The sequence below is a fragment of the Nesoenas mayeri genome (assembly GCF_963082525.1).
Source record: "Nesoenas mayeri genome assembly, chromosome: 1".
Taxonomy (NCBI): Eukaryota; Metazoa; Chordata; class Aves; order Columbiformes; family Columbidae; genus Nesoenas; species Nesoenas mayeri.
This window is the reverse complement of record NC_137541.1, coordinates 206846201-206866161: the sequence shown is the minus strand read 5'-3', so window position 1 is coordinate 206866161 and position 19961 is coordinate 206846201.

The window sequence follows — 19961 nt, the reverse complement described above, 5'->3', positions numbered from 1 at the left end:
CAAAAGACTATAAATTTACTTTTTTCTGTCCTTGAGACATACTCTCTACAGGTAAAGAGCTGGGTCATGTCCCCGCCATCCATTTTTCAGTCTGTTAGCTTGGAAACGCTCACAAGCGCATAGAAAGTCTTGGGCAGTATGGAGTTTGTGACAGACATGCCCATGGAGAGAAATAGACTGCAAGCACAAAACATTTTTCAGTGTGCTGCTGGCCAGTCTTGAAACCATTACAACTCGGGAGTGAGTCACTAGGAGGTGAAAACCTTCCAATCCCTTCTTACTAATCCCTTGAGCTGATCAGGCCCTTTCCTCTCTTGGGCATGAAGAAGAAAACCTAATTTTCCAGAATGCTTAAAACAGCATCTCCATCTAAGTATTTTTGCATATGCAGGCAAAACATGCAAAACCATTCGAGCAATGACAGAAAAGTCTAGAGGAATGTGAGCTATTTTAAAGTGATTGAATGTCACCAAGGCTCCTTCTTGAAACTTGTGCGGTTTGCTAGAGAAAAAAGACCCTTTCCATGGTTTGTTCCATCATCCTGGAGAACTCTACAATGGGCATTCAAACCTGATTAATCCTGGAGAGCAATCAGAAGTTGGAAGAAGCTTATAGAAACAACTTTTACACTATTGCCTAAGAGTAGGACATTGAGTTAAGGGAAGAAAACAGAAGGAACCACTGCTTTCATGGCACCATAGAAAGATGCTTCAACCCTCATCTGAACTGCTGACAGCTCTCAAAAAGTCTAGGGGTAGCTGGTCAGAACCAGGTTCCAAAGCCAAAGTCTACAGAGAAGTTACTGGCAGCACACAAGTAATTTGGTCTCTTCTTCCTTGCTTTCCAGCCACTAAAGTGCTTTAAAGGAGAACCTAAAAATACATCAAATGCTTCCTGATAAATATTTTTCCATGTACACCATTTCTGTACTTGTCATAGGGCTGTTAGGAGAGTGAAATGTTCTACCAGCCCCTGTCTCTGCTAAGATGCCCAGCACATAATGGCTGTGTTTGAGAGCCTGGGATTTGAATGTCAGTAGATCCAAAGCAGAGGAAACCCAAAGAACTTCATAGCTCTAACGGGGATGTGGAACAGCTTCCTGGTTTAAAAAAATAATAATAATAATAATAAAAAAGTCTGTGAAAACTGGTAAGTCCACATTTACGTCTGGTGTTATGTGATCCTTCCTCCCTTTGAGTTACAGTGGATACCTTGTTCCACCTTCAGAAAACATCCGACTCAGTGGAAGGAGGATGTTTGTTCTGTTCTTCTGAAGGAGTCTGAAGCAGAGCCCAGTCTGGGGCCCCCGATGAAAGGCTTCGTGATGCCACACTCCCTTGAGGAGATTTGGAAGGAATCTAATTTGCTGTGAGATATAAATGAAACAGTTTACTTGAACAGGTTTTCCCTTCGGTGCGCAATGCTATCCTCTTTTTAAACTGGTGGATTCCTGTCACCCAGAATGGTGAGGCCCAAACTGACTTGTTGTGCATGTCCAGTTATAATGGTAAAGGATATTGAGTGCTCCAACCAGTGTGGCTGGGTTATTTGCAATTATGAATTATCAGAATTTTCAAATTTGCTGGCCAAGCTTTTGGTCCTAGCAGCAAGTTCCTGAGCTGATAATCTAGGGCACCTGGGTATTTTTAAGGCTGATGTCATTCTTTGTTTCTTTATGATGACCGCAGAAGGTATAAAAAGAGTTTGTGTCTGTCTGGTTTGCGTTTATCATGGGAAAGATATTGGAGAACTTGCAAAAGTCTCACATAAAGTAACCAAAAATTAGTCCGAAGAGGACCAAATATTTTGTCCACTGTTAAAAGCATAAAATTTTCATTTATTTTTGTTGTTGCTACCCAATAACTCAAATTTCTGGCACAAACTCTGAGGAAAACTGTACCTGTTCAGGATCCCATGCCCTGTATTTATTTTGCTGAAACTGCTGAAAAATTCCCTGCTGAAACAAAGGAGAAAGCTGATTTCCAGATTTTTAGAAGATAAACAGCAATCAAACAAATTCCCAAACAAAGAGATTGTGATTCCTCTAAAATACACAAGTGAAACCTTCTCTGTTTCAGATGCCTGATTCTTATATTGCTAAAACCAGGAGAGTTTATCTTTCTACACTGCACCACTGAAAAGATCAGTGGTTCTGTGTGTGTCAAATTCCCCTGAAACTGCAATATTCTCTTCTTTATCTAATAACTGGCCAACTGGGGCCATGCTTGGCTGCTGTTGACATCAATGATTCTACTGAAGGGACTAAATAAACAGTTAAATTCCTAAAACTTCTCACCCACAGAAAAGCATCCTTACAGTCAGAATTACTTCAGCTTTGCAGTAGCAGAAATGGGGTCAGAGACTTGCCCTGTATCATTCTCATCCATGCTAATGACAAGTTCACTGAAGACGGCAGCTTCTGTCTCTACATGCAGGATGGAAATAAAACAGATACTTAACCTCCTACGGTATTTTTGGACTACGTGTTTGGCTGGCAGTGCTGGTCCTCATGTCTGTACTCTGCTCTGGTGAAAATCCATCTGCAGTGCTGGTCCAGCTCTGGAGTCCTCAGCACAGGACACACATGGACCTGTTGGAGAGGGGCCCGAGGAGCCACAAGAATGATCAGAGGCTGGAACAGCTCTGCTGGGAGGACAGGCTGAGAGAGCTGGGTGTTCAGCCTGGAGAAGAGAAGTCTCTGAGGAGACCTTAAGCAGCTTTGCAGTACCTACAAGAGAACTGGAGAGGGACTTTTTACAGGGACATGTGGTGATAGAACAAGGGGTCATGGCTTTAAACCGAAAGAGGGGAGCGTTAGATTAGATCTAAGGAAGAAATTCTGCACCATGAGTGTGCTGAGGCACTGGAACAGGTTGTGGCCTTTCAGTACTTAAAACTGGTCTATAAGAAAGATGGGGACAGACCTTTTAGCAGGGTCTGTTGCAATAGGACAAGGAGTGATGGTTTTAAACTAAAGGAGAAGAGATTAAGGCTGGACATTTTTTACACTGAGGGTGGTGAAACCCTGTCCCAGGTTGGCCAGAGAGGTGGTGGATGCCCCATCCCTGGAGACATCCCAGGCCAGGCTGGACGGGGCTCTGAGCAACCTGATCTGGGTGAAGATGTCCCTGCTCATGGCAGGGGTGGCACTGGAGAAGCTTTAAGTTCTCTTCCAACCCAAACCATTCTATGATTCTATGATCTATTCAGCAGATGCCAAAGCTACTGCTTAGAAAAACTCAAACGGTCTCCATGCTCTGCCAATGCAGCCTGCTCCTGTAAAGCCACTTAGGAGCAATCTTGTATCTACCACAGCGCTAGAAAGGTTTAAGAGCATTTTTATCAATCAAGCTTCTTGTTTGTTAAGTAGCAAATGAAGTGGATCAGATTGTTTCAGTTCCAGCTCCAGCGGGTACAGCTGCTATTTGATCTTGGCATGTTCCTTTCAATCCTGGTTATGTGAAAGTGGTGACATTTTTATTTGTTTATTTGCAAAAAGTCCTTGTGAACATAACCACTGCTCCATTTGGGGGTAATTTCATGGTGTTCACATAACTTAGTTTTTAATCCTTCTCTTGCTGCAGCATGAGAAGCTACAGAAAGCTGGTTTCACTCCTGCCATCTCAAGCAGGAACAATTCATATTTGGGTTTGACTTCTTTTGATGGCATTAGAGAAATTCCATTGCTCAAGATGTTCTGTGAAGAAATACATGGAAGCAAAAGTCACCATTACGTAACGTCTTGGTCTGTATATCTTGGATCAGGGAATCTAGCCAGAAATACCATCTTGGTTATACATGATGGACTCAGACTCTTTGAGCTCCATTGATTTTTGGACCAACAGAGATGACACAGGAGTGTGTCCTCTAAAAATCACAACACCAAGAGCGACTACAGCCAGTCTGGCCTCTAGTATAAAAGACAACAAACTCAGAGAGACATCAGCTCTACTACTCATTCCTCCAGCAATACAACCTCACAAGCAAATTTCAAATTTGCCTTTAAAAGAGTATTTATAAAGAGCATAATCTTGTCCAAGTGATATAAAAACATCTCGATAATAGCCTCTATGCATTATATAGGATGAAAACAACTGATTAGATACCCTACATAAACATGCTCTTGGCTTTGTTGTTTATCCATTACAATACTAAAAAAAACGCTAGGTGAATATTCACTTTAAACATTTCATTAACCTTCTTAACTCTGACCCAGCATGATGATACACGCTGAGAAATGAACAATATATTTTACATTGCAAATATATGTCTGTGTCCCAGCAGTTTCTGAGCACGGAATAAATAAATGTGGATTTTCCAGCTGTACCAGCTGAGGAAATTAAAGACCCTCCTCAGTAAAGCACTCAGCATCTTGTTAATTTGGATAGCTCCCAGGGAAAGCTTTAAGCAAAATAAATGACCCCTTCCCCTAACAAGAAGTTAGGGGCGGCAAATGAGCAAATTTGCATATGGGAAATACTTATTACTCACCAGTGCTAAATGTTTCCTGTTCAAATTGGCAAAGACAAGAATCTAAGTCTCTGTAGTGTTTTACTGAGGAGCTAGGAAGTTAATGGGAGAGAGAAGATACTACTTATGTCTACCTCGGAAAATAGGCTGAAGCCAGCACTGATAATTCTGCTGAAGTACTCTCACATTCTATGTTAAATGGACTATATATATTCTATATTAAATGGATTTGCTTGTTTAAATTCATATCTAAATCAGATAGGTCTGAGGAGGGCGCAGGATTAATGCATGTGGATTTTAATAATACAAATAAGTTTGCAAGGTCTTCAAAAGAAAAAGAAATATATATATACATAGCAACTATAAGGACAAATATTGCCAAGATTTTCAGAAGTGTCTGTGATTTTGGGTACTACCCATTTACATTGTGACAACTGAAAAGGGCTCAAATTCATAAGTGAAGAGCACAATTTTTCCAAGAACAGGCTTTCTGAGATATTTAAAGGAGGCCATTTGGATATTAAAGATATCAATGCATTCAAATCATCACTATCTTCCGAAAATCTTAGGCACAAGGGAACCATCTTCTTAGTAATATTGCAAGCTGTGTGAGATAACCAGCTTGACTTTACTTTTCTGGGTAGTTCACAGAAAAGGTTGTCAGGCATTGGAACAGGCTGCCCAGGGAAGTGGTGGAGTCACCATCCCTGGAGGGGTTTAAAAGGCGTTTAGATGAGGTTCTTAGGGACATGGTTTAGTGCTAGAGTTACATTAGGTTCTGGTTGGACTCGATGATCCTGAGGGTCTCTTCCAACCAAGATGATTCTGTGATTCTCTTCTATGATTCACAATGCAACCCCTTCTGAGAAAAGCAATGAAAACACAGTTTGCTTGAAAGATCACAAGAGGCTGTGCCATTAAGGGAAGCAGGAAAATCTTATTATATATATTACAATATATTCCTCTCACTGTGCAACAAAATCCAACCAATAATGCTCAGATGTCCTCTTTAAGGGACCTGAGAGCAGCTACCTCACCATTTTGGCTGCCATCCAGAGTGTGCATTTTGTATCCAAAGTTGAGGGGGAAAAAAGGGCCATTTTGGCAAATGATTTTGCAGAAAGATTGACACAAAGAAGTAGTTGGAGTATTTTTAACAGAAGCAAATATTTCAGAGTTTTACTTTCAAAGGCCTGGCTGTGGCTTTTGTTTAGTTTCTTTTGTACTTGGCAAGATCCCAGTGTACGATTTGCAGAACATGATCTGCCTTTCCTGTACCTGTGGGTTTTTTGGTAGCTCAGGATTAGCATCTGTTAAAAGGCACGTCTTGGAGATCTCAAGGCAGCATATTCAGCTGCACTCGCCAATATCTTATGTTAACAAGATCAGTAGCAGTGTGTGGGTTATATGAGCTGGGGAATAACTCATCTTGGGCACCTCATCAGTCATCGGCAGTCGCTGTCAAAGCAATAGGTTTCCAACAGTGACTGCGGGTGGATATCAAATGTAATAGCAGCCAGAATTAAGTGGGTTTTAGGTTGGGGGCATTTGTTTAAACACCTGTTTAAATGGCATAAGACTGACCCATTACAAATATGTTGCTATTACATATGGAGAACTACATATACAACAATGCCATAAGGTAAACCTGGAAAAGAAAATTCTGTTTCTCTCAGCTGCAAGGGTGCTCCAGTGCATGTTTGCTGCCCTTTTCCAGTGATGTTCAGCAGCCACAAATCTAATGGGATGCCTAGTGTGATAGAGACATAGAATCATTTTGGTTGGAAGAGACCCTTAAGATGGAGTCCAACCATAACCTAACTCTAGCACTAAACCGTGTCCTAAGAACATCATCCATACGTCTTTTAAATACCTTCAAGGATGGTGACTCAGCCACTGCCCTGGGCAGCCTGTTCCACTGCTTCACAGCCCTCTCTGCAAAGACTTTTTTCCTAATATCCAATCTGAATCTCCCCTGGCAAAACTTGAGGCCATTTCCTCTTGTCCTATCACTTACTACTTGGGTGAAGGAGAGAAGAAGAAGCTGAGAATGGCGCTCAGAGATGAAGAAAATGTTTTCATGCCACTCCCGCCTCTGGCTTTTATTTGAGTGTTGTCTTTATCTCCCTTCCTACATCCCACAAAGACTTCATATTGTTGTGCTCTCAGCAAGAGGAATGCTCTATATGGAATATACAATCTGAATCACACAAGAGCTGAGAGCTCCTCAAAGCCTTCCTACAGTTCTTAGGTAATCATGAACAGACAAGCTCTTTAGACCACTCTCCGCTGTCTCTTCCAGTGCAAGAGCATAGAATCATAGAATCATTTTGGTTGGAAGCGGTTCTTAAGATCATCAAGTCCAACCGTAACCTAAACCCAGTACTAATGCATGTCCCTAAGAGCCTCATCTACACATTTTTTAAACATCTCCAAGGATGGTGAGCATGGGACCATCAGGTGAAGACAGGAGAGGCCAGGTGTGGAACAAACAAAAGGAGATGGCTCTTCATTCAGCGGTTTGGCCACTGTCCCTTTTTCTGCTGTATTTTAGGGACAGGGATTAGCCCAACTCTGAAACAACTTCAAAGCCCCTCCCTCAGAAACTAAGAAGGGCTGAAGAAAGAAAGAAGGCAGAAAAAAGGAGAAGCCAAATGACTACAGAGAACAGTGACTGAAAAGAAGGGAAGAGGTGGCAGGAAAAGTTTAAAAATCTAAAAGGAACTGGAGGGAAACAAAGACTCCCAAAAGCACCACCACCCTAGTAAACTGCTTTTCTGAAGGATGAATGGAAACAAGCCTCACAGACTTGGGGGTCAGTCAAGCTTAATTCTCCTGTTGACACCACTGGCTGGCTTGGCCAAGGCCAGAAGGAGGTAGGTGAGGAGGTCCCACAGTGTGGTGGGGCCTTAGGTGGGACAAGTGTAAATAAAAATGTGAAGAAAAAAGCGCAGCCTCAGGAAGAGATTCTGGGGGAGCAGAAAGAGGGAACGCAGCCTGGCAAACTTAATCTAAATGTGTGCTGGGCCTCACCTTGCAAAAAAGGCATGAGTCAAGAAACATCTTGAGCTGCTCTATGAACATATTTGTGTCGTAGAACCACAGAATCATAAAAAGGCATGAGTCAAGAAACATCTTGAGCTGCTCTATGAACACATTTGTGTCGTAGAACCACAGAATCATAGAATAGTTTGAGTTTGAAGGGGCCTTTAAAGAACCTCTAGTCCACCTGCGGTCATGGGCAGGGTCACCTTCCAATAGACCAGGTTGCTCAAAGCCCCGTCCAGCCTGACCTTGAACACCTCCAGGGATGGGACATCCACAGCTTCTCTGGGCAGCCTGTTCCAGGGCCCCACCACCCTTATTGCAAGAAATTTCACTTGTTGAGTGGGAATTTTCCATTTTATGTCTATAGTGATCAGGGCGCTTAGATCAGAAAATAAACTGAAAGACTGGATACCAGGCTAACTAAGGTCAGTGAACAAGAAAACAGGAAAAGAAGAAGAAATCTCACTCTCGGGACAGAACATCTTGGCTAATGATTCCCCTGGGTATAGGAAATGAAGACACGGATACAAGAGTGATGACTGGATTCTCTTAGCATGTGTTTCCAGCAGAGCTTAGCACTGTTACCACTACAGTTCTGGTAGTGCCGAGAAGTCAGGGATCCCGGCCACGGGGCTGCCAGTGCTGTACACGTCAGCAGGCATTACCTCTCAAGTACATAATGAGTATAAGAAACAAGAAGAGACAGTAAACAGACAGGGAGACTTTAAAAGAAAATGGTGGGTTAAGGAAGGAACAGCTATCTGTCTTATCAATTACATTTAGAAGACATCTATCACCTTGTTTTCTAAACTCCAAAGGAAATTACAGAATGTCCTGGAGTTCAGAGGAGCCACATATTTCTCTCTGCTCCTCTGGAATGACAGTTGTAGGTGAACTGAATCTTAAACAGATGATGGATAGAGGCATCTCCTTCCCTTTCCGGAAACTGGAGTCATTACTGAGACAGACAGTTGGATGGAGGAAGACCTGTTTGTGGCATAAATTTTAGTGCAAGAATACAGATTTTTTGCCTGGTCCTAGCTATTTCAGAGCCTCGTTTGGATAATTCTCTCAGGGAATTCTCTCCAGCTTCCACGAGGAATGCCTTGTCCTAGGGGTCAGGGGAAGATACCTATCTATTACTATGTCATTCACCCACTAGGATCCAGTCTTCCTATTAAGTTGGAGGCCCTGATTTGGCCGCCCTGTACTCACATTACGGATCTTGTTCACTGGGATTTACAGCCTTTGCAAATGCATTCCAAATCCTGCTTGATTTAATCAACGTGATTTTCTCTCTCCTAATGGATTGGCCTTTCCCTCTCTGAGCCAGGAATGCTTCAGCTGCAGTGAGAGCGGGGAGGGCTCACCGGTGTCACAGCAAATCTTCCACCATCCTGCTGCTCACAGTGTTTGTTCCCCACTCCTTTACCAGCAGCTCCACCTCTTAAGGTCCATTTCAATTCAATGAACTCTGCAAGACGCCCCGTCACTTCTTACGGTCACCTCACTGAAAATACAGGCTCCTTATAAACTCTGTGTGACTTAATGGCTGCCTCCTGTCTCTGCAGTGACAAACTGTGACTTTCAACTGAGACTGATGGAAAATTTATATCATCACAAAACTCCTTCTTACCTCTTTTTGTCATCCCCAGGACGTCACAGACACCTGACCTCCAAATGTTGTGGCAGAGCTGCTTTTAACAGGCTCCAAGGAATGGTAGAAGTTTGCCCTAGAGCTGCCCCACGTCCTGACTTTCCTCCCCCTAATTCAGCCAGAGTTTAATAAACTAATAAATTTTCCAAGAATGGAAACAAAGGAGATAATATCACCTTTAATCTCCATGTCTTGCTTTCCCCACCAGTAAAAGAAGGATAATAAAACACATTTGTACACCTCTGAGGGGTGTTATGAAGGATAAGTTAGTTAATGCCTGTAAAGCGTTCTGTAATTGCTCAAAATGTTGTAATGAAAAGCGTGAGCAGCATGTGAAAAAGGGATCACCTTCAGAGCCTGAGTGATGCTGAGCTGAAGCCTTAAACAACAAGCCAGTTTAAGAACAGCAGTGTATACTGAGCTCACTCCTAATGCAGATGAAAACATCATATTGAGGAAAGTGGGGAAAAGCCACCACCTGTGGGAAGTGCCATCCACGTTGGCCTAAAGCTCTTCCTTGGCTCAGAAGGAAAATAACTAGTTGTGCAGGTGCAGGCAGCACCTACCTGAAATGACTTCTGAGGCCTAAGCAGGTATCAGGAAACCTGTTGTGCTGCTATCACACAGCACAAACTGTGCACTTGGTCTGTGAGCAGATGTGAATGAGTCTGTGGGACTATGCAAAGGACATTAAAAGAGGTGCTATCAGCAGCCCAGATCTTAGAACGTCATGACTCAGATTTCATTACCATGAAATTTGCTTAAAAATCTCCGCATTTCCTATAGGTGCCAGCTGTGGAGTAGGGTTCCCCTTCCTTCTAACTTCTGAGCCCTGAATTAATAAATCCTTTCTTTGCAAACCCGAACACTAGAAGCTTTCCAAAGAAACAAACAAAAGTTCTCACATAACCACTCAATTCCAGAAGCTGGGCTTTAATGTACGATGCAAAGAATTGTAAATGTCAGCAGCAAAGCTAAGAGCTTGGTGAAATATTCTCTGTTCTTGAAAAGGCTTCCTACAGGTGGCAAGTTTGGACTCTGATGGGCTTCTTGAACACACAGAAAAGGGCAAGTTGAGGGAAGGACACTTATCACAACATGATCCCTCATGTGTGAAATCACTTCTGCACAGCAAGGACTATTGCTAAGGTATAAAGGCTGCATAGATTTGTACTGATTTGCTGAGCAAGTGACTTCAGAAATAGGTATGGCTTCTCTCTGTCCTCACATTTTTGAGCGATTAGTCAGCAAGGCTGTGGTTCTATTGCTTTCCTGCTACAAGAACAGCTGTAAAGCACCCAGAAAGACGCTGAGGAGGTGAGACACCTGATCAGTCTGAAAGCCAAAAAGCATAGCCAGTTCCATATCTATGTTTTAAAATACCTGCAGTCACATCTGGAGAGCAAACCAGGATTTGTGTTCTCCTCCCCCTTCCTCCACCTTTCCATGTGAAAGGTATGCTACTATGATGCACCGTCTGAGGGCTAAGGTCATGTTTGCTTTGATCTGATAACAAATTGTTTAATAATAGCTGGTTGGCATTCAAGAAAAAACCTGCCTGTTTTAACCTGTGGTTTATCATCAGAAGGGGAAACAAGGATTGCTTCTTTTCAGGGACAGGCCAAATGAAGGACAGGAGGCAAATTCCGGACAATTGGTCCACTCTGCAGCAAAAACACAATAAATCTCCGCTTCTGATATAGCTTCCAACCACCTCTGTACAGGAAATGTTGATGGTTGTGAGGTGGCATGGGCTTGAAACCCAGCAAGTCCCAGAATCTATTCTTACTACTGCTACAGGCTTGCTTTGCAACTCTGTATTAATTTCTAGAGAGGAACTGAAGAGTTCAGTCTTACTTAAAATAAATTCCAGGGTATATCACCTTTGGCAAGCTTCTGGATGAAGATAATAGTGTTTACTCCTTAGCTTTACAAGGGTAATGGAGCTGTTATTACAACTGTAGTACTTTGACCGTGTAAATGCTACGTTGTCATAATTTTCTCTCCTTCCTTCTGTTATGTCTAAAACAGGACTTTGAGATTCATAGGTCTCTCAGTGATTCTTCTTTCCTGGGTGTCGAAGACATCAGGAAATCATGCTCGCCTGTGACAAAACCTTGTGAGTCAATGTTAAATACAGCTGAGGCTTTGATTCCTTTTTGGAGCTTGTTGTTACATCACTAGAGAAAAAGCTAACGTGGCTAGAAGCCATAGATCAAGGATGCATAACTGCTCACCTGCTCTGTGGGTACCGCTGGCACTCACTGAATCGTCTTTGTGAAAAAGCTGGCCCACTGACACTGCTGAGCGTCTTTATTTCAGGATCAATATTCTCAACAAACCATTATTTCATTCTTTGGGGATAGATTTCAACTGCAAATAAATATGCCTCAAATTCTGTCATCTTCGGAACTGTAACTCACATTTTATTGTTTGGGACAAAAATGCTGGTTTTAACATTAATATCTTAACCAAGTCAAAGTGTACATTTACCTAGTGACTACAAACTTTCTCCGATGCCAATACAGAGCTCCTTTACAGCCTCTTGAATACAAGCAGAAATCCTGATATATAAAACACTCCTTCAATTAAAAGGTCATTTAAGAATTCTGGTTTTTAAATGCTTCAAATCTTTCTTGCTATCTGAAAACCTCTAAAGCCTCAAATGAAGATCTCTGTCTTTCTTCCTGGGCAGAAGTCCTGTTGCCTTGCTGAGCCATTCTGAAAGGCTGAATTTTCACTCTTTTTTTAAAAAAAAATGGGGAGCAAAGCAGTGGAGTATTGTGTTTCACATTTGTTAAATACATAAATGAGATGATCAGCCGCAGGGGAGTAGGAAGGGACAAGGGCTGGAAGACAAATCACAGTGGGAATTCAGTAACTCTATTTCTGTTTTAAAATAGCCTCACAATCGCTTCAAAAAACATTATTTATAGGGCATCACATGCAATAAGAGTTTAACAGGCAAGGTAGAGGGAAGGTTTTGGTCCCAAAGCATATTTCGATATTCACTGACTGGACTGCCAAGACCACTTACACAATTTTCATATCCCTGAACTCCCATTCTTGCCTGCACGTTCCCACCTCTCATCATCTTTACTCTGTGCTGACGCGCTTTGGAGCCACATCAGAAATTGGATCAGGGAACTCTGATCTGATTGAAAAAACAACCCAGCAAAAAAAGGCCAGCGTTATTTTTTGGTCAGTTTAAATTCCCCCGTTGGATGTGTCGCCCAGCAGCGCAAATGCTTCATGCACAAGGGCAGCCCATGAGGAAGGAGGAGAGGAGTGTCACACTGTCTTCTTCAGCCACCAGCAATGCCAAAAGGCTGCTGATGTAACTAGTCCTCTGGTGGCTTCACCCCCACGGTCTGAGGACCGGCTTCACTTTGGACATGATCAGTCATTCCCTTCACTAAATGGCACCATTCACGGCAAAGAAAGCCTAAAGTTGTCCCCAGTTCTTGTGATTTTTGTGGGAGCTTGGAGTCATGTTACCCTTGCGAGAATCTCAGAAAGGTCAGTTTAGCTTGGATCCTTCCCAGCTGTGGTTGGAAAAAGCATGAAAGTCAGATCCTAACAGCTCAAAAACCTGAAAGCGATGAGAAGAATCTCATACCCATAATAGCAAAAGTGTAACGACTCCATAGCCCGTGCTACACCACATGTATGTCTTTTATTAGTTATTTTGTTTGCTGTTCATTAAGGGAAAAGCAGCTTTCAATGCATCTTGCTTTAAAAAGTGCATCCAAAGATGTGAGCAGCAGAGCATAGATCAGGATTAGGGGCAGAAGAAGACCAAGGGGCAAAAATCAGTTTTGGGAGGAAGGTAAGTGGGGAGAGGGAAGGAAGAGGAGGGCATAGGAAGCAAGGACAAGATGGAAGAACTGTCCAGAAGGAGACAGAGAAGACCTAGGGGTACATTTACTCCATACAATGAACGAACTAGCTGGGGTGCAGTGCACACTGTAGGTATTCTAGCTCAGCAATCCATCTCATTACTACACCTACCTGCTCAGTAGGCTGCTACAGTGCACTCTGTAGGTGTAGCCTGAATTGTATTGGCCTTGCAAAGCAAAATATAGAGCTCTGGGAAGATGTAGGAGGTGAGGGCAGACCAAAGGAAGCCATTTAAACCTGGGGGGAAGAGAATAGCTGGCTAAGCAAATGAGATACATGGATTTTATGGCTGGTTTCAGATTATGGGGAACAAGAGAGAGTTCGGGAGGCTCATTAGAAAATCTTTTTCCTGTCGTGCATGGGCCACCCAGGGATCACAGCTAGACACTCACATGTTCTGACCAATAGAATGTTTTAATTAGACAGAGGGTTGCTTCAGCACGATGCTGTGCAAGCTTCAGTTTCGATCATCAAAGCTGCTTCTGTTCCTGTGCTGCAGAAAATGTCCTTGCAGCTTCTTAGGGCTGGGAGCAGTGTCAGCACAGCTCTAAGGCAAAGCATGTGACTCCTGAGATGTGTGTCCTGTATGGGATCAAAGTCGTGTTAAAAGCTCTCTACTCATGGGAAACCCTCTTCATAATTAACATTTATATAACAACTCCTTTACTGGCCAAACACATGTTTACATTCCTGCAGTCTGTTTTTCTAGGAGACAGTGCTGGCCAGAAGTTTTTGCAAGAGCACTGGAATTAGGTCTTTGTTTTCAGCTACACTCCATCTATGCATGAGATGTTTAGCAAGTCTCTGAGGGGACAAATGCTCCCACACATCCCTTTGTTTAGCAAAGAACCTGGATTCATCCTGCTCTCCTTGAGGAGAGGCAACTGGGGAGAGGCAATAGGGAGCCTGTGGGGTGACTGAGCCATCCTGTTTGCCCCCCAACCAATGGGATGTGGGGTTAGGATAGAAAAGAGATCTGAGGATCTTTGGGGAAGGATGCTCAACAAATGTGTCTCACCTGAAGAGGTCACATCTCTGTGGCGTGTGCTGTAAAGTGAACCAGTGGCTCTGACTTGAGGGAAGACAAGATTTTTCCTCACCCTGTGGTCTTTGAGGCCTTTCTTGTCTTTGTGCCTCCTGTCTTGGTGTTTATTCTCTGTAAAATGAATGGGCTATAATAATCTTCAGATACATATCAGATACATATGATAGTCTGAAGTGTGTAATCATCTATCAGATACATATGATAGTCTGAAGTGTGTAATCATCAAAGTCTCAAAAGATGGAAGATTGTACAAGAGTAAGATGTGGTCCAGTTGGCTTTTGAGTAATTCTTCTGATTGCAAGTTCCCCTTCAGTCTGGCTCAGAGCCCCAGAGCTATTGGAATTATTTCATTTTGGCAAACTCCCTCAGGACTGCTACAACCTCATGAAGGGTCAGAAACCCAAATTTGGGAACTATTGCCTGAGAGTGCTCATTTTCCACTGTGGTTTCTGAAGGATAGTGTTTTAACAGGCAAACCATCCGTGCAGAGGAAAGTCAGACCTATGAAACAATGAGCCATCTTTTCTAGGAAACAAAATGATGTAGACTAGAGAAACACCAAGAGGTATGTTCTACGCTGCAATTTTTAAACATTCTTCAAGTAGCTGTCTTCTAAAGCTGTGAAATGTCACATCTGATTTCTAGAGACAGAAAATGCCAGTAAAAGTACATTTGTTAGTTGTCTGCACATAGCCCTCTAGTATAGGAGACAGTGTTGCTCCCCAGATGAGTCGGGCTGCCTACAGAGAAGTGAAAGATGAGAGCAGCTGCCACATGCACTAATTTATTGACTATTCTTCATAACCTTACTGGCAGGAATTCCAATTGCAATTTAAAGCAGTAACTCTTTGCAGGGAGGGTATCAATGCCCCTCCTCAAGGATTTTCTTGGGATTCAGTCCTCACTGCTTAATGAAGAATCGCTTTTACCTTTTTGTAACAGGACTGGTTTGAAGCCTGCATCTGATTTCATCAGTGGCTTTCTTATTGGGCTTTTCACAAGTTTTCCATGAGTCTTGAGCATCTTTGCATAAGGGTGTGCGTTTGAGAAGGACAGAATTCTGCCCTTCAATTTGCACAAGAAAGTATCTGCTTAGTAAGCCACTGCAGTTCCATCAGACACAGGCAGGGATTACATATAGGCTCGATGTTTTAAGCACCAATAAGATGTTTACTCAGTTGATGTTTGTTTAATAAACAATTTATACCATATTAATATTATACCTCTAACTTCATAGAAGCCCATCTTATGCAACCGGGCACATAGAAATTAAAAAGTGGCGGCTTTTAGCATCTTAACATTTGAAAATGTTCACTCAAGTTGAAACACCTCGTAATTTCATTGGTGATAAAAGGCTGGATTTCCAAATCAACAAAGCTATTGGTAGGGGATGATGTTCCTCCGTGTCAGTAAGAATGCCAGGGTTTGGCAAAAGGAGCTTACGGATTTCAACATGTAAGTAGTTTTCCTCAAAATTTCCCCGTCACTGATAATCACTTCCTCTAGATTTTGTTCCTTTCACTAGGCCACAACTTTAAAACTGAGCTCTTCTGTTCTGTTCAAATATGCAGACTAACCTCTGGTAAACCACCATATTTGATTTAGTTGAATATGTTTGAATAACATTTTCGGTTAGCAGAGTTTGTTCATGTGCCAAGTCTTACATTTTTTCATTCCCCAGAAAATCAGGACAAACTGTACGTCTCCCGCAGTGTCCGAAGCTGATTTGGCTAACTTTCAGCTATGCTAATTAAAGAATACAGCAATCCTATTTTTATCTGATTTGGAAATACTACAGATACACTGCTGGCATCTTTACTTATTTTGATGCAAAATTAGTTAATTGCACAAAAATTCAGTAGTTTGTTTTCTGCTATTCATTTTCACATCCATGCACAGACCCATGCACAGACATACCATAATTTTAAGAGATGCCAAACAATTACAAAGATTTATCAAATCAGTTTTTGGGATAAGGCTTAAGAACATAGATTTGGGTAAACTTCAGTGAACAGGAAGCCATGGAACAGAAGAGAATGTAAAAGAAAGAATAGCAATACCAAGGTTTAAAGACTCTTACTGATCAAAACTTGCCATGATATCAAGACGTTCTGTTTTGGAGAGAATTATTCTAATGTTTCTGAAAACTTTGTTTAACCATTTAAAAATATTTACTAAATAATGTTTATTAGCATTACACGCTCCAGCCAACAGACTTTAAAATATTGTGGATCTAAAAAAACGATTGATATAATGTCCCAAGTGTAAAAGGGTTTTGTTAACTTGAAAATAAAAGCATTAAGATCAGGCAGGCACTAAATTTGCAGTACCAACTCCCCCTCTTCACCTACACCGTTTATTTCTACACTCCATTGGTATTGCTGGCTGTACTCTTAGCTTACAGGGGCAAACCCTATTCTGTTTGAAGTCGGTGGGCATTTTGCCATGGATTCAATAGGAACAGAATTTGGCACCTGAAAGCATACTGCGTGTGATGAAATATGGACTTGCAAAGTATTTGATCTGTGGTTTTACCTGCCTACCCTCCTGTTTTCTTTACAGCTGTTCCTAGTTAAATGTTCTTTCAGGCATCTGATCTTTCAGGTCAACAAGCTGTTGCACAAACTACTTATCGTCTCCTATTTCCTCCAGCTGGGTTATGTAATCCGACTCAGTTCAATGCATATGATATTCATTTTTGCTCTTTATCGTTCACTGTTTTTTGGGTTGTGAGGGCTAAAAAACACAGGTGCAGAGAATGTTCATCAGCATCTTGCTTTTGCAGTTCTTCCTAAGTTTCAGCTGCTGTTGCAATGCACAAAGTCTTTAGCAATGAACAGGCTCTTAGAGAATGTTAAAAGTGAATACCAACACATGCAGTGTTAGTGTTTTACTTGAGAATATCCCAGTGCAATTTGAGAGACTATAATCCTTTCCTTTGGATCATTATTCCTTCTTTATTCCTCCGGTAGCAAGCACTGCCAACATGTCTGGCTTTCCAATGAAAGGGACGCTGTATGAAAAGGCAAGGGAGGGCTTAGCTGATTAGTGAAAGCACACAGAAGAAGTGGTCCAAAGAGAAGAACTGGATAGGTGCACACATTAGAAATGAGATACAGATCTTCTGCCAACCTTTGTTCCTGCATTCAGATCAAAATGACGGGTAAAAATTCCGGTGATTTTGTGACCCATGGAGAGCGAATTTGTTGGTGTGCAGCCAGATGCCAGTGGAAAGGTCCACATGGCACAACTTCCAACACAGTAGGCACCTTCTGAAGTCACAGAAAGTTGTTGCCAGATTCACTTGCAGCTTTAAACCCATATGGATTTACCAGGAGGCTACCAAGGGAATTTTAGCCTTATTGCAGCTTCTCTCCCACTCCTCTGCTGTAGTGCTGGCAATTTTCTTGTTCCCAGTGTATCATCTCATCCTCTCTCTGGTACCTCAACTCCATCTGCAAGCAGTGGCGAGCCAGAGACAAGGCACGACCTGAGGCAGAACTGTGAAGATGTATTCTCCTGTATATGGCCCTCCACTGTGGGACCTCCCCGAGGCTGAAGGGCTGGTGGAAAGGCAGGTGCCTGACACATGGTTGTGAAGGAAGCGCTGTGTCCCTGCCATTTACATCTGGCCTGCATCTGTCCTGGCCTCAGTGGAGGAAACAAGCACAACATATAATCTGATCACTTCTAGACAGGGGTCATGGCTGAAGTACATTATCAAGATGAGCCTGAACCACTGCTACTCAGAAAATATTGCTTTTTGAGTTCTAATATATACAACTAGGAAACACAAGATGACAGAGAAGGTGAGAGTAGTCACTCCAATATTACTTATGATTCTTTGCTTCTCAGATTCTGAAAAACAAAGCAATTTTAAATATCCAGTTAATTTCTTTTTTTATGCATTTCCTCCATTTCACTGAATGGAAAACACTTTCATTTATGCACTTGTGTGTACTGGAATGAATTAGGATAAATCCTCTATTGATTTCAAGATTCAGAATAGCTTATATACCATCAGAATGTTGGGAGGCATTTAGTTAATGTCCTTGGCAGTGCAGCAGTTTGATACAATCAGCATGAAGTCTGCCTGCGTGTAAATGCAGTCAGTGACCCCTGAAGCACAGAGCCCAACTCCGATAGCCTGACTTGCTCCAGCAGGCAAGATTCAGATCTCACATAAAGACCAGGGAGTGGGACCTACCTAGACGAGGCTTGAAACCAGCTCATCGGCATAAATGGATTTATTCATTTGAGGAAGGGAATCAAGGATTTACTTTTGCTGCACAGACTTGATTGTGAGAATACTTTTCACACATTGGTTTTCTTCTGGGTGAGAAGCCCCATTCAAGTCAGTATTGGCAGGACTGGACGCAGCTATTTACTGTCTAAGTTGGCATTGCCAGCATCAACATTTTTGTTTCAGCTCCACATCAAAATTCATGTGGGTGTAAAGCTTTCCCAGACGTTGAGCATGAGCACATGAGCCTCAACATTAATGAGGGAATCTATTAAGCTCTGCTGCACGTATGTGTGTGCAAGAGTGTGAGCGTAAGTACCAATTATAGCTTGGCAGCAGGCTGAAGTGGCTGTTCCATTCATACCCTGCATTTTAACTTCTTTTAACTTTCTTTAAAAATATTCCTTTGGGGCTGAAGTGTGTTGTGCTTCCTTGTGGCTCAAAGGTGACAGAAGAAAATGATAGGAGCTGCCTCTGAGTTATAGGAGCCCGAAAGGAACGCAGTTTCTCCTGCGCTCACCCCGCTGGCTCGGTGCTTGTGAACTGGCAGGGGAGTGGAAATGAATGACAGTGCCCTCTCTGAAGTGCTCAGAGAAGGATTCTTATCAAATGCTGTCTCCTGCCAAGTCTCACGAACACTGCCAGCTTGGAATGATGGGGAGATGTATTTGGCAGCAAGGCCCTTGGATTTCCAGATGAAACTAGGGGGAAGGGATGGAGACAGTGTCACTAGCTGGGACAGGGCCACTTGTTTTTTTTCTCTCTGAAAGATGGTCTCCAGAAACGTTGGGGAAGTATATTGGTGCACTTCTCATGCTGGTAAGGCTGTGTTACAAGTTTTTTCTCCTTGGAGCATCTGACAGAGTTGCTGTGAGTGCCCATTGCTGAGAAAGGATGTGTGAAAAAAAACCCCAGTCCTTGGGAAACAGCAGCAGGAGCGTGTTAGGAGTGCTGGGCAATGCACGGCAGGCACAGGGGACAGCAAACCCCTCGATCTTCAGAGGTGTCAGTGTTTGACACATCCACTGGAAAGTGTGAACAAAATGTAGGGGAGCTTGTTTCCTTTCTATCTCACACTTGAAAAGGCATTTGTTAGGCGCATTTGTCTGCCAGGTAGCAATCCTGTTTTGAAGGCATTTGCTTATAGCATTAATGACACGATCAATTTTGCAATGTGCAAGTTTCATGTCAGGGCAAGGAGAGGAAGGTGTTATAATCCACACCAGAACCCAGAAACATCGTGTTTGTTTTCCACCTCCACTTAGATCTTCTCAGGTGTCATGGAAGCTCCTAACCAGATATCCTGCTACTAAGTTACTGCAGTAAAATCAGTTCTGATTGCTCCCCTCCTATAAAATGGTACTGACTCAGTGGTCTCCCTTCCTACCAGTTTTTCTCATGTCACAATTATGTTAGCTCTCAGACAGCTACTTTCTTCCTTGACAAAATCAGCTTCATTTTGGGGAACAGAACATCAAGGGACATGGACTACTAGTCAACTGGAGCTGCATGAGAAGGTGACACAAGCTGCAGAGCTCACAATACTACGTATGAGGAAGAATGGTGCATATTGGTCTTACACAGAGAAGCAGAAAAGA